The sequence below is a fragment of the Jaculus jaculus genome, chromosome 8, assembly GCF_020740685.1.
Source record: "Jaculus jaculus isolate mJacJac1 chromosome 8, mJacJac1.mat.Y.cur, whole genome shotgun sequence".
In the NCBI taxonomy this organism is placed as follows: Eukaryota; Metazoa; Chordata; class Mammalia; order Rodentia; family Dipodidae; genus Jaculus; species Jaculus jaculus.
The window spans coordinates 7,734,202-7,748,613 of NC_059109.1; the positions used below are offsets into that span (position 1 = coordinate 7,734,202).

The 14,412-nt window shown below is 49.6% G+C and overlaps 1 protein-coding gene and 1 non-coding gene across 4 annotated transcripts in view; both read right to left on the reverse strand.

Moving 5' to 3' along the window:
• The window catches only part of Kif6 (kinesin family member 6), a 391,803-nt gene that overhangs the window by 98,193 nt on the left and 279,198 nt on the right, over positions 1–14,412 (reverse strand). The window lies entirely within an intron of this gene.
• Positions 14,012–14,142, reverse strand: LOC123463210. The gene has a single exon (XR_006638801.1). It is a non-coding gene; the product is annotated as a small nucleolar RNA SNORA65 (small nucleolar RNA).

Below are 14,412 nucleotides of genomic sequence, written 5' to 3' on the forward strand. Positions count from 1 at the left end.
CAGAGCCGGCTCTGGCTCCGAGAGGCCCACAGCAGAGGCTGTGGCTAGACAGGTGGCCCCGAGGGTCTTCCAGCTGGCCACTGACCCGCAATGTCAGCTGCTCGCAGACCTGCGCCTGCCCATCCATGTGACTGCTGGCGGCGGCGGCGGTGGGGGGGGTGGGCACGGAATGTTTGGTCAGAGGAAATGCCAGCCAGAGTGGCCCGCTCTGGATGGCTGAGAACATCTGTAAATCTCCTTTCTACCATCACCCGGTGGCACATTTCTTCCTGTTGTGCCCCATTTGGAGTTTCTGTTAATTCTCCCTGAATTTCCAGGCAGTTAGAGTCAAGGATCAGGATCCAGACTGAAAGCTATAGAATCTAGAAAATTCCTGCTCTTAGTTGTTATATAATGGTTCGGTCTTGTTTCCTGCAGCTGGTGAGGGGTCCTTTCTTGGCCAGGAGTTCCGTTCTCAATCTCAAGGCCCATGGTGGGAGGTCCCTGCTCTATGGCCAACACTAGTCATCCAATTGCCACTCCATAGCACCCCTTATTGCTGGGCTCCGTTCTCAGGGAGAATTCTGGTGCCCAACATCAGAATGTCAGGTACACTCTTTAGAAGTAAGGTGGCATTTCCTCCTGTTTTTTTTTTTTTTTTCTTCAAGGTAGGGCATCACTCCAGGTCTGGCTGGAATTTGTTGGAATTTCACTATATAGTCTCAGGGTGGCCTCGAGCTCACGGCGATCTTCCTACCTCTGCCTCCCGAGTGCTAGGATTAAAGGCGTGCGCCACCACGCCTGGCTTTGTTTACTTTTCTCCCAGCCTCCAAGGGCAAGAGTCAGTGCAGGTGTGTGCCTGGGAAACCCCCCCCCACAAAAGGAAATCTGAATTAATGGCTTAGGATGAATCAACCATCTATCTTCCTCCCTTTTCCTCAAACTCAAAATATACTCAGAGATGACCTTGAACTTCTGCTCTTCCCAAGAGAGATGGGGTTACAGGTGTGCGCCACCACACCCAGTACGCCGTGCTGGGAATGGAACTCAGGGCCTCGTGCATGTTAAGCAAGCACTTTGCTCATTGAGCTATAGGTCCATTTCTCCCCTTTAAAACTTTTTTTTTTTTTGGATTTTTTGAGATAGAGTTGCACTCTACTCCAGGCTGACCTGGAACTCACTATGTAGTCTCGGGGTGGCTTTGAACTCACAGTGATCCTTGTATATCTGCTTCCCAAGTGCTGGGATTAAAGACATGCATGACCACGCCCTGCTAAGAAATAGATTTATTTATTTATTTGAGAGAGGGATCGAAGCAGAGAGAGAGAGAGAGAATGAGAGAGAAAGAGAGAATGGGAGCTCCAGGGCCTCCAGCCACTGCAAACAAACTCTAGATGCATGTGCCACCTTGGACATCTGGCTTATGTGGGTCCTGGGGAATTGAACCTGGGTCCTTTGACTTTGCAGGCAAGGGCCTTAACCGCTAAGCCATCTCTCCAGCCCCTTTAAAACTATGTTTGCATTTGATTTCTTTGCCTGGACATCTTTCACACTTATTTATCCCACAGTGCCACAGATTCTGGAAAAGTCGGCCCTGGCTAACTGCCACCATTTTAAAAATAATTTTTTGCTTATTTCTTTGAGAGAGAGACAGACAGAGATACGAGTGTGGGTATTCCAGGACCTCGTGCTGCTGTAAATGAGCCCCAGATACCTGCACCACTTTGTGCATTTGGTTTTAGATGCGTACTGGGGAACTGAACCTGGCCTGAGACATTTGTAAGCAAGCACCTTTAATTGCGGGACCATGTCCTCAGCCTGGGATAATATTTTTCTCCGAACTCCCAGAGTTGTTTTTATTTCTTGTTTTTTAAAAATGTCTGACATTTATAAGGCTGTCAGTAAGCTGGGGAGATGGATCAGTGGGTTAGAGCACTTGCCTAGAATGCGCAAGGCCTCAGTTCAATCCCTCCAGCACCATAAAGAGACAGACAAAACTGTAGGCACTCAGTCTGTGTCCCTTGAGTTCACAGGCCAGGGAGGAAGCGGGAAGGGTGATGAGCAGAGCTCTTATGTGACAGTCACAGGAACATGGTCCCGGGCTGCGGAGGCTCACGGCAGTAAGGACTAGAAACAGAGACACGTTCATATGGACCACATCAATACCTCTTCCCTGAAAGAAAAACAAAACAAAACAAATCGAGAAAAGCCAAATCCTCGCTCCTAGCCTCAGGGTGAGGTACTGGACCAGCCCATCTGACACCAATTTTATGATTGTTGAGATAAAAATAGCACCGTGAGGAATGTCTGAGTGGTGATGAGAACGTCGCTTCCCCACCCCGTTCTCATCCAGACGCACGGCTGTCCACATCTGTCCTGCACACTGTGGAAGCGGTGAGCCTGCCCGGGGAACTGGGCGGGACGAGACTCAAAAAGATGAGCTACGCCGGAGGCAGAGGTAGGAGGATCGCCGGGAGTTCAAGGCCACCCCGAGAATACAAAATGAATTCCAGGTCAGCCTGCGCTAGAGTGAGACCTTACTGGTGCGTGTCAGTGAATATCATGAGCCAGCCAGAGTTGGTGAAGGGCACAGGTCTGTCTGGAGTAGAGTTAGGGAAGAGAAAAACTCCACAGACTCCACACTGGAGCTGCTGGGGCGGGTCCCCAAGCTGCCCACCCCCCCAGAGGAGGGTTCTACCAGCCAGGTCATAGCAGGACGGGGGGGGGGGGAGTGGGGGGGTGGAGGAAGGTCGATCACCGAGCACATTGGAGGAGACGTCCTGTGGCCTTTCCTCCCCCAGCCTCTGCCTTCTTGGTTATGTGGACAGTTGGGTGGGAAGGCCCACGCCAAGGGCTCCCTGTGCCTGGGCACTTGTGGCATTAAGACGTGCAAGAGAACAGCAATCAACAAGCAGCCTTTGGGGTCGTCCCTGGGGTGTTCTGAGAGAGGACAAGGGATGAGGATGGTATGGAGGAGGTACGTAGACCCAAAAAGATAGCTCCAATCACTGTCTTTTTTCCTTTGGTTAAATACCAGTGTGTGTGTGTGTGTGTGTGTGTGTGTGTGTGTGTGTGTGCACATATGTTCACACACATGTGGAGGCTGTTGGACAAGCTGGGTTATCATCCACAGGGAGGCCAACCACCCCCCCCCTTTGAGACAGGGTCTCTCATCTGCCTTGTGCTCACCAATTAGGCTAGACTGGCTCGTCATTTGAGCTCCTGGGCTCCTCCTGCCTCTGCCTCGCCAGCACTGGCTTCACAAACGCTCACCACCTCATCTGGTGTTTCATATGGGGCCTGGGAATTGAACTAAGGTCCTCATGTTTGTGAGGCAAACATGTTACTAACTGAGCTATCTCCCCAGCCCTTGTTCACTTTTTAGCGAAGCTTGAAGGTTCTGCTTAAGAAATGTGGGGCCTCAGCACGATACTGGACCCACCAACATTCTATCAAGCATGATGGGAGAGGGCATGAGGCCCCCGCCCCTCCCAGAGGAGTTACAGGCAGTCCGGCATTGCTGGGAGGCTGAGAGACATTTTCTTCAATGGTGCAGCCACTGGTCAGAGGCATGTGTTCTGGTGAATAATCCCCCACCCATGCTTGTGCATGTGACCCTAATTCAACCCAGTGGGACACACACACACACACACACATACACACACACGGGGAAAAAGACATCAAAGTTGAACAGGGAATTAATTGGGTTCTGTGGGAGGGGGATGAGGAAAGGGGACAAGTGGAGGCAATGGAAAAATACATTATGTACATGTATAAAAACTGTCAAGAAACAATATAATAAAAAAGGAATCTTGGAGACAGCAGCATAACATATTACAAATGAGTCACCAGTTTTTAAAATTCACATTGTGGGGCTGGAGAGATGGCTTAGCCTGCAAAGCCAAAGGGCCCAGGTTTGGTTCTCAGAGGCTTAGTGGTTAAGCCCTTGCCTGTGAAGCCTAAGGACCCCGGTTGAAGGCTCGATTCCCCAGAACCCATGTCAGCCAGATGCCCAAGGTGACGCATGCGGCTGGAGTTCATTTGCAGTGGCCAGAGGCCCTAGTGCACCCATTCTCTCTCTCCTCTTTCTCCATCAAATAAATAAAGAAAGGAAGAAATAATAAAATATTTTAAAAAATAAAATTCACATTGTGGCGAAGTTGCTTTTTTTTTGACAAATTAAAAGTCACCTCAGCATCGTGCACGGTCACGGGCACACCGTCAGGAAGATGGCACCAGTGCCCCTCCTGCTATCCAGAGAATGCAGGGTGGAGTTGGAGTTGTGTGGCTGTGGTGATGGCACGTGGTGGAGGTGGGTGAATGGCTGCAGTCAGGAGCCAGCTCTCTGAGGGTCTAACCCAGGGAAGGCACCCGGGCCTGGCTCATCTCAGCTGCTGCCTGAAGGAGAGGCCGAGTAGAACTCAGCTGCCCGCTGCCCGTCCCTCCCCTCCCCCGGGTAGGCTGCCCCATGGAGCAGGCTGAGGGCTGCAGAGACACCCGGGGTAAGGGTGAGATGGCAGGTGTGCCGCACTGTGCCCAGCCCATGCCTCTCCTGATTTAAGGCACAGCACTGGGAGCACTATGGGAGACGTGAAACGTGTTCCCACGCTTTTCCCTCCAGAACCATGCTACGGGGCCCGCTCCAATCCTGCATGGTGTGAGTCTCGAGATTCAACACCGTCCTCTCCTTATTATAAAGTCACCATGTGGTATGGCTCACCCATCACGAATGAATTCCAACTCAAAGAAGCTTTTATAAAAATGCAACTGTCGGGATGGAGAGATGGCTTAGCGGTTAAGCGCTTGCCTGTGTAGCCTAAGGACCCCGGTTCGAGGCTCGGTTCCCCAGGTCCCACGTTAGCCAGATGCACAAGGGGGCGCACGCGTCTGGAGTTCGTTTGCAGAGGCTGGAAGCCCTGGTGCGCCTATTCTCTCTCTCTCCCTCTATCTGTCTTTCTCTCTGTGTCTGTCGCTCTCAAATAAATGAATAAATAAAAATTTTTTAAAAAAATGCAACTCTCGGGATGGAGAGATGGCTTAGCGGTTAAGCGCTTGCCTGAAGAGCCTAAGGACCCCGGTTCGAGGCTCGATTCTCCAGGACCCACGTCAGCCAGATGCACAAGGGGGTGCACGCATCTGGAATTTGTCTGCAGTGGCTGGAGCCCTGGCACGCCCATTCTCTCTCTCTCTCTCTCTGCCTCTTTCTCTGTCTGTCACTCTCAAATAAATAAATAAAAATAAACCAAAAATTTTTTTTTAAAAAACAAGTATCTCAGTGCTGAACACTCCATTGTCACATCGTCTCAGCACTTTGACCTTGTTTAAAAAAAAAATACAACTACCTTGCCTCACAAGCCTGAGGACCGATTTTGATCCCCGGGACCCACACAAAACTGGACTTGTAATACCACTGCTGGGACCGGGAAGATCTTGAGGTTCTCTGGCCTGCCAGTCTGCCCTAGTAGGTGAGCTCTAGGAGAATGAGAGACACTGTCTCAAAAACAGGTGGATGGCATCTGAAGAAGGACACTCCAGGCTGCCCTCAGGCCTGCACACACACACACACACACACACACACACACGTGCACACACACGTGTACACACATGTGCGCACACACGTGTACACACATACATACACACACGTGTATACACACACATGCGCATACACACAAATGCAAGTGCCCTCAAAGGTATCACTATTTTAGGGCTAGTTGAGAAAAATTCCACAATTTGTTGACAACTAACAAGTCATGAAGAGATAGAGAATTTGGGCTGGAGAGATAGCTCTGTGGTTAAGGTGCTTGCCTGCAAAGCCTAATGACCCAGGTTCGATTTCCCCACTACCCACATCATGCCAGATGCACAAAGTGGTGCATGCCTCTGGACTTCATTTGCAGTGGCTGGAGATCCTGATGAACCTGTTCTCCCTGTCTCTCTCTCTCTCTCTCTCTCCCTCTGCTCGTGAATAAACAAATAAAGATATTTTAAAAAAGATAAAGAACTTACTTTTCCGTCTCATTTTATTCTCCTAGAAACAGCTTCTCACTGAGGCATGTGGCATGAGGGGTTGTGACCTGTTACGCTCTTTCTAGATCTTGGTTTGCTCTTTGTGAATTTCAGGTTATGCTCTTTGTGAATTTCAGGTTATATGTCTCAGCAAAAATAAAAGAAGAAAAAAAAAAAGCCCTCAAAATGCCAAGAGAAACCTGATGTGATGAATCACGGAACCATCTAAAACCGATCGAGGGCTGGAGAAGTGGCTCAGTGGTTAAGGTGCTGGCCTGTGAAACCTGAGGAACCCATGTTCGACTCCCCAGGTCCCCCGGAAGCCAGATGCAAGTGACACAAGTGTGCAAGGCTGCACACGCACACGGAGGGCACACACGCCTGCATTTCGCCTGCAGTGGCTAGAGGCCTTGTCATGCCAATTTTTTTTCTCTCTCTCTCTCTCTCTTGCATAAAAAAGACCAATCTGTTGGACTTGCCTTAAAAAATAAAAATAAAAAAAACCCTACAGAGGATGAGCTGGAGAGTTGACTTGCTGGCTAAGGCCTGCAAAGCCTAACAGCTGGGGTTCCATTCCCCAGCATGCATTTGGAGTTTATTTGCAGAGGCTAGAGGTCCTGGCATGCCCATTCTCTCTCTGTCTATCTCCTCTCTCTCTCTCTCTCTGCATGAAAATGAATAAAGAAATAAAATATAAAACTTACAGGAGAGTCTACAAAGCAGAACGCTGCATTTATGGGCTATAGATTGAGTGGAAAATGTTTTCCAGTCTCAAAGGGATAATTTCTGTATTTGCCTCTCTCCCCACAGCCCCACGCTCTATAGCCGTAAGCATGTCACACTTGAGTGTGGAAGTCAGAATCTTGGGGTGTCTATCTTCATTTTCCACCCTGTTTGAGATGGGCTCTCTCTTTCTCTTTTATGTTTCCTAATGCTTGCGCATTAGCTCCGGGGTCCTCCTGACTTCACTTCCAGTGCCATAGCTGCACTGGGATTGCAGATACACAAACCATTTTCATCTGGCTTTTGGGGTTTATGGGATTGAAACTCTGGTCATTAGGCTAGTGAATCAAGTGCTTTTAACCACCAAGCCATCTCCCTAGCCCTGCTTCTGGATTAAAAAATATATTATTTATTTATGAGAGAGAGAGAATGGGAGTACCAGGACCTCTAGTCACTGCAAATGAGCTCCAGGACATACACCACTTGGGCATCTGGCTTACGTAAGTCTTGGGGAATCGAACCTGGGTCCTTTGGTTTGGCAGGCAAGGGCCTTAACCACTGAGCATCTTCCCAGCTCAACTTCTGGATTTTGATACTAATAAACACTTACATGACTTAGGTAGTCGATGAGGGAGGTTTGAAACAAACCTTGGGGTTTTCCTGAACATATCAGGTATTCCAATCCTTATGCCCTGGCCATTTCTCAATGCTCCCTCTCTCTCTTTTTGCCATTTTAAAATTCAGTTCTTTCTCTCTCTCTCTCTCTATTTTTTTTTTTTTTTTTGGTGCTTGCTTGTTTGTTTGTTTTTGGGTTTTCAAGGTAGGGTCACACTCTAGCCCAGGCTGACCTGGAATTCACTATGCAGTCTCGGGGTGGCCTCAAACTCAAGGTGATCCTCCTACCTCTGCCTCCAGAGAGCTGGGATTAAAGGCCCGCTCCACCAAGCTCGGCTTGGTTCCCTCTCTTGCTGAAGAATGTAATTCAGGACTTTTGGAAGCTTTCATCACCCCAGCACAGAGTCCCATGGAAACCGACTGGAAAGCATAAACAAGGGAAGCGGGGAGTTTATGCTGCTGCTCTGGGTCTGCTGTTGGACTTCCTTGAGTTTGGGGCACGTGGACCAGAGCTTATTTTCCTGGCTGCTCTTAAACAACTTACTGCTGCTTAAGCTATTGATTTAAAAAAAAAAAAAATTGACGCAAGTAAAATGACGGAGGTTGTCTTATTCATGTTGAAAAATGATTTCGTGGTCAGAGCCAAAAATACATTTTCTTTGGGAGATGTTTACTCGTGCTGAGCCTTTGCTTCGCTCTGACTGACTGAGAGAAGGGAGGGGAGGGGACCGGCGGGGAGGGGTGCAAAGTGAGGGGGTGGCTTCCAAAGGGAGACAAGGGTCTGGAACACTCAGTTTGGTGCTAAGGCAGGGAGGAAACTGGATATGGGGTTGGTTACAATGTCAGTGACTTGAGAATGTAAGCTTTTGAAATGGAAGACAACGGATGGCTCTGATACAGTCTATGACAAAAATCTATGCTATGTAGGACGTGAAAGAGCATACCAGGATGGGAACTTACCAGAAGGCACAGCATACACTTTTGTATACTGTCTAAGCATATGTGTGTGTGTGTGTGCGCGCGCGCGCACGCACGTGCATGTGTGCGGATGCGCATGGGTGTGTGAAGGCCAGAGTGTTGTTTCTCTGGTGCTTTCCACTTTTTTTGCTTTTCTGAGGCAAAGTCAGCCATTGGGATGGAGTTTACTAATTAGGCTAGACTGGCTGACCAGTGAGCCCTGGGGATCGGGGAGCCCCCCCCCCCATCTCCACCTCCTTAGTGCCAGGATCATAGGCGCTTACTCACCATTACTATACCTGGTGTTTTGTGTTTTTTTTTTTTTTCACATTCATTCTGGGGATTAAACTCCGGTTCTTATGTGAGTATGGCAAGCATTTCACTGACTGAGGCGTGCTCCCAGCCAGGTAGATGGTTTTATATTCAAGAAAACTTCTCAGCAGGCACTGGCCTTTGTGAAATACAAAGAACACCCTCCCATCAATAATTTAGATAATCCCATCCTCGTGAGTGTGTGGAAGTCAAAATGAATGGACCACTAGGTAGAAGAGGATTTGAAATGTTTCTATTTATTTATTTGAAAGTGACAGAGGAAGAGGGAGAGTGAGAGAGAGAGAGGGAGAATGGGCGCACCAGGGCCTCCAGCCACTGCAAACGAACTCCAGAAGCGTGTACCCTCTTGTGTATCTGGCTAACATGGGTCCTAGGGAATCGAGCCTCTAACTGGAGTCCTTAAGCTTCACAGGCAAGTGCGTAACGGCTAAGCCATCTCTCCAGCCCTGTTTTTATTTATTTGCAAGCAGAAGAGAGAGGAAAAAGAGAGAGAGAGAGGGAAAAAAATAGGCATAAGCACACCGGGCCCTTCAGCCACTGCAAACGAATTCCAGATGCATGTGCCACTTTGTGCATCAGGGTTTATGTGGGTTTTGGGGAATCGAACTCGGGTCTCTAGGCTTTGAAGGCAAGCGCCTTGACTGCTGAGCCACCTCTCCAGACCAAGAAGAAGATTTAAATAAGAGATGGAGCAGAGCTGGGGGCGGGGGAATGACAAAATCTAATAAGGTTGAGCACTAAACACAAAGTTCAGGAGGGAGATGAGGCTCAGAAGAAAGCTCAGAGAGCCCAGTACTCTTAGGAATTGTGTATGGGACAAGGATGTCCTTAGGGGTCACAAGGAGGAAGTGATGACTTTAACTAGAATCTCTGGGACAAAGAACAAGGCACCAGTTTCTAGTATGACAGCAAAGGACCCATGGATGCCAGCCTGGGTAGATGCCCTGGACAGGGCGGACTAAAGGATCTTGAGAGGGGACAGAGACTGTCTCCAAAGAGTATAAAGGGACATCTGCGCTCCTGGTCTTACGTTCCTCCCTCTGCTGTGGGGACGTCACTGTCATTTAAGGAAGGAGGAGTTTTACTTATTGATTTATTTTTATTTTTTTGGAAGGCACATGGAAGGCGGGAACGGCAGATCCGCCGGCTCTGCACTGCCCTTTCCTTCCTCACACCCATGGAAGACATTGCTAACCACTGGTAGATTTCTCTGCCAGGGAAACTAATTATAGCAATGGGGTTTTTCAGCACAGCTCTTCAGGCAGGCTCCACAGTCAATCATCTCTGGCACAGAAACCTTTCCTTTAATAGATGGCTTCCAGATTACCAACCAATTAAACAGCAACTGGCATTTAGTAACAGTCCCTGCTGTGACTTTCCTCATCTCTGCGCCATCTGTCCCATTACCTTAGGAGCTGACAGGCAGATGGTCCCCACCCTTCCTGCCTTTGTGTGCTTGGGTCACTGAGGGGACGGTGACGAGACACCAGGAGTCCTGCCGTCCGTGTCCTCCACCCCCAGGGTGACGAAGGTCACCGCGGAAAACGGTGCCATTTGCCACGGGGTTCGGTTTGCTTGAAAGAGCCACGAGCAGCCCAGCTACAATTTATGGTGTTGCTGGGTGGGTCCAGCAGGATATGGAATCTGAGGATGAGGCGAGGAGAAAACCACTTAGCCACGGCCCAAGTGACAGCAGATGTGAAGAACAGAGAGCAGATCTTTGGCGAGACCACGGACAGTCATCTAAACCGGCTTCCTGCTTTGGACTGACAGCTTCTGAAATGGGCCAGCGCCCCGGGGTTGTGGAGGTTAAAGGCCCGCGTTCCACCCTTGCTACCCAGCGCCCGGGCCAGGGTGCTCAGGTCGGGGCGCACCGTGGACTTTCCTGGGTTGCCACATGAAAGATGTTGAAGGAGGATGTGTCGTTAGAAGATTCTCAAGGCGGGCTTGGCCCAGGCTGAAGCATGGCAGCCTTGGCAAGGGCTCCAGGGAGGAAAGCAGAGGGAAAATCTGAAGTGGAAAGCCACATAAACCTTAGGGGACCCACCCAATGGTGGCACCACATCTAAATAAATCGAACGGGTTCCTGGTGCCAGAAATCACACATGGCCCTGGCATCCCACACAGGCCCTGAAGTGCTGGGCTGGAGGGCTGGGTGGGATTAAGGGGCCAGCCCTCAAGACTGCATGTGTTTTCCCTTTTGTCTTGGTAACTAGGGTCTGATTCATCCGCTCGGCTACTGTGGCCATGTCTTGGACTTTGCCCCAGAGCAGGTGAAGAAAGGCCCAGCAGGCTGAGCGAGAGGACACGGCGTCTCGGGCCTCTGTGCAGGGAGGGAAGTCCCACGTCCACGGAAATGTCAAGATTTCCAAGGCCCGGTCTTCCTTACAGAAAATGCACATTTCTCTTAGCCTTCTCTTGTGTTATGAATATGATCATCTCGGGCACAGGGCTTGCCATGGTTTGACTCCAATGTCCCCTATCAGCTGGCCTTCTGAACGCTTGGTGGCCAGCTGATGGCAGTTTGGGAGGTGGAGGGTTGCTGGAGGAGGTGTGTTGCCGGGAGTAGAACTTGAGGGTCATTAGCCCCCAGCTTGTCAGTGTTAGTTAGTTTGCTTATTTATTTATTTAAGAGATGGAGAGAGGCAGACAGAATCAGTGAATGTGTGCACCAGGGCCTCTAGCCACTGCAAGTGAACTCTAGAAACATGTATCACCTTATGCATCTGGCTTTAGGTGGCTACTGGGGAACTGAACCCAGGTCTTCAGGCTCTGCAGGCGAGCACCTTAACCACTGAGCCACATCTCCAGCCCTCCGGTGTTAGTTCAGCTCACTCTGCTGCTGCTGCTTTCCTCCTGCCGTGGCAGAGGTGACGCCCAGCCTCTGCTCATGCCACGCTTTCCCCTGCCGTCGTGGAGCTTCCCCCGAGACTGTGAGCCAAAATAAATACATTCTTGCTGTCAGCGGTTTTCTGGACCCAGTAACGAGAAGGCAAGTACAGCAGTGTCCGTGTGGACTGCTTAAAGCAACGTGTGGACAGACCCAGCCACTGGGCCTGGAAAGCCGTCACGTGGGTGCTTCTGGGTTTTGGAGTTAACTCAGGACTCTGGAGGCCAGCGAGGCTTGCCTTAAGTGACACAGCATGCTTTGGGCCCTGCCGCCTTTCTGCTGATCTTAGTCCGCTGATGCGGAAGAGAAGAAAGGACCTGGGTGTCTAATGATGTGGCCCTGCTCTGGGCATGTGGGTGGCGGCACGTGTGTGCCCTGACTCTTTGTTGACCGAATGGACACAAGGCTGAGATATTGCTGGTGAAAGTGCTTTTCTTTTTCTTTTTAAATATTTCTATTTATTTATTTGCAACCAGAGAGAGACAGAAGAGAGACAGGCAAGGGAAATGGGCGTGTCAGGGCTTCCAGCTGCTCCAAATGGACTCCGGACGCATGAGCCACTTTGTGCATCTGGCTTTACTGGCTACTGGGAATCAAACCTAGGTCGTTAAGCTTCGCAGGCAAGTGCCTTAACTGCTGGGCTATCGCTCCAGCTAGAAACTGCTTTTCTTAAAAGTGGTACTTGGGGAGCCCTGTCTACGGTGTACTGCATTTTCTGTGTCTGTATTTTACAATGAAGCAAGATGGCAGCTGTGAATCATTTGTTTAAAAGTCGGCTCTGATGGGTGAATAAAATATGAAATATGCTCTAGGAAGTGGAAGTGTAAAAATGAGTTATAATTATCATCATCAGTAATAATGAGTCACCTGAAAACCCCCACACAAGCTGTTCAGAGAGATTGCTGTAACACAGTAAGAGAATTCGGAAGCGAGCTGCAAATTACAGGTTATGCTGGGAAAGGAAGAGAGAGGCTGCCACGGTCAAGCTGGCTCCGCTGTTCCTGCATCCTTGGCTTCCCAACCACGCCAACCCTGCTCATTCGACAGCAGCAACCTCATGTCATTAAGAAAGCATGCCAAGACTACACGGGGTTTCCTCATCTTCCCTCCACAAGCCTACCTGTGGGCTCTCACGGGCACCCAGTGTCCAGGCTTTCCTTCTGGTCACGACGGGACAAGCGCCCATCATTTAATCAAAAGGCAAGCCTTTCTTCACTCTGGCTATGGCTCTCCGATGCCTCTCCTCACCTCCCTTCTTCTCTTCTTTTTTTTTAAAAATTTATTTTTATTTATTTATAAGAGAGAGAGAGAGCGAGAGAGAAAAGGGGAGCACCAGGACCTTCAGCTGCTGCAAACCAACTCCAGATGCATGGGCCACCTTGTGTGTATGGCTTACATGGGTTCTGGGGAATCAAACCGGGGTCCTCTGGCTTTGTAGGCAAGTGCCTTAACCACTAAGCCATCTCTCCAGCCCCCGTCTTCTCTTCTTAAGACTTTTTCTTTTCTTCCTTGCAATGATGCCCATCCTCACAAAACTGTGTTTGAAGCCCTTGGTGAGCTGGTTATGGTTAGACGTAGATGCATTAGAGTTTACAGGTAGAAAGTGGAAGGCTAGAGCATTCGTGTTCATGGTCTTGTTTCCACTAGTGAAGTGGAAGCAAAGGTCAGCACTTATGTACTCAGGGAAAATGCTCTTAGCAATACTCTCCCTTTACCACATTCGGTGCACAGTTATATTTCTTGTTTTAAAACACTGTTTTGAGGCAAGCTCAAGAGACTGGCTTTTTTTATGTGAGGGGGAGAAAGGGAGAGAGAGAGAGAGTGAGCGAGGAGGAGGGAGAGAAAATTAGCACACCAGGGCTTCCAGCCACTGCAATCAAACTCCAGATGTGTGTGCGTCACACCTTGTGTGTTTGTGCATCTGGCTTACATGGGACCCGGAGCGTTGAACATGAGTCTTTAGGCTTAGCAGGCAAGCGCCTTAACCGCTAAGCCATCTCTCCAGCTCCACGGTTATATTTCTATGTCTCTGAACTCTTCACAAGAACACCTCAACTGGGGTTTTTGTCTTTCTTTTTCTGAAAAGTCATTTATTGAGAATTGTCTTTTCTTGTTTAAAAATTCACCATCTCAGTGGCTTCCCGACCCCTTCTCTCCTTAATCAGTCAATGGCGCTGCCTCTCATCCATGCTACCGACCCTCTTCCTCGAGGTCAAGTCTTAGGCTTTTTAGCTAGCTGGGCATTCCATGGCACCACTGTTGGCATTGTCTCTGACATCATGTAGGGGGTGGCCATCCACATTGCACCCCACAGACTGTACAGTGGCCGGGATCGCTTTGACAGTTCTAGAAAGTTCTCTGGCCAAAAACACCAGTGGCGTATCTGTTGAGCAATGTTGACAACGATCTTTATCGAAAGAAATATTGTCGCTCTGTTTAAACTGCAAGCCACGGTGGGCATTAGCAGTCTGGGATCTGATCACAGCACCGTCCCCTTGGACCATGACAGCCTGTCCCTGTGCTTTTGACACAGAGTCGCCCACAGGAAAAACAAGCCTGTTTCCCAAAAGCTGGGGCTTACTGCCAGCTCACCGCTGCGCTGCACCCGCCCACAAGAACTGGTCAGGCACCGCGGTGGGGGGCTGATCTGCTCTGGTTTTAGTGACATTCTATAAATGGCAGAACAGGCCATGTGGCAGTGACGGGCGTTATTTCCTGACTCAAGTATCCAGGGGGTCCCTGTGAGCTGCTCCACGCCCTTTCATTCCTCAGTGTGCTGATGTGATGGGAGTGGTCCCCGACGTGGTTCCTCAATATCCGGGGACCCCAGAACTGTAGACCAGTTCCCCCAGTATGAGTGAGAGAGACACTCTGTTGTTAAGCTGCTGAGGTTTCATGTTGGATTAAGG